This window comes from Sinocyclocheilus grahami, unplaced genomic scaffold (assembly GCF_001515645.1).
Source record: "Sinocyclocheilus grahami isolate Dianchi unplaced genomic scaffold, SAMN03320097.WGS_v1.1 scaffold3868.1, whole genome shotgun sequence".
Lineage (NCBI taxonomy): Eukaryota > Metazoa > Chordata > Actinopteri > Cypriniformes > Cyprinidae > Sinocyclocheilus > Sinocyclocheilus grahami.
Genome location: NW_015508912.1, coordinates 1,757 through 2,866, shown reverse-complemented (window position 1 = coordinate 2,866; position 1,110 = coordinate 1,757).

Below are 1,110 nucleotides of genomic sequence, written 5' to 3'. Positions count from 1 at the left end.
GTGAACTCGTGAAGGAACGCGCGCATCATTCAAATACACCTCACCAGAGACACGGCATGTCGCAATCTGTGACGAATGCAGGCGAGAGCCAATGAGCATTCGATTATCCTGTCGTAAAACCTGTGGTTTGAAGCGGCAACATTTGAATTTGTAAAGAGCGCGTCAGTCAGTGCGTGTTTTGCTGCTCACGGTCACTGGACTCGCTGCTCGGAATGGAGAAGCAAGCAGATCGCCAAAAAAAGGCTTCGATTTGGGTCTGTTCCTCGCAGTCGTATGGATTCGGAAGATTTGGATTACAGCGCACTAATAAAATGGTTTCATTTCATAATTATGTTGCGTTTTTGGTGTAGAAAACGCCTTTTGTGGCCCATGACAATCAAAGTAAACATTACATGACAAGTAAAGGTTAAATGATTGCAGAAATGTTATTTATTTTAAGGTTTAAAGTGAAGTCGTGTTTAACATTATGTAGGCATGTTCTTGGAAACGAGCTGGCAGCAGAAATCACAACAAAACGAAATGTTATAGTTTCATAAGTAAACAATTTAATAATGCAATTGAAAACAAGTTAATTCATATGACAACTAAAAACTAATAAAATTAATGCCGCGATTTCAATATTCATAAGGATTCATTTTTAGGTGTCGTCAATACGTCAGTTTTGTACGTTAAAATGCTGAAAATACGTAAGTATTTTTATGTTTAGAGGCTGAAAATACATAAGTATTTGTACGTTTTAGTGCCTGTAAAAACGTAAGAAAATGTACGTTTTATAGAACCACGTTTTACGTAAAATACATACAAATTATCATGAGATCACGTTGGATTATTGCACAGGTGTGCCTTAGACTGGCCACAATAAAAGGCCACTCTAAAATGTGCAGTTGAGGTGATGGTCGTGGTTGAATGGCACAAGAATGGGCCTCAGGATCTCAATCTTGTCAATCTGGTGGTTCACCGTATCAAAAGCAGTGGACAGATCCAGCAAGATAAGTATAGAAGATTTGGAAGCCGCTCTTGCCAGTCTTAGGGCTTCAACAACTGAGAGCAAGGCAGTCTCGGTCGAATGTCCACTTCTGAAGCCAGATTGGTTGCTGTCCAGGAGGTTGT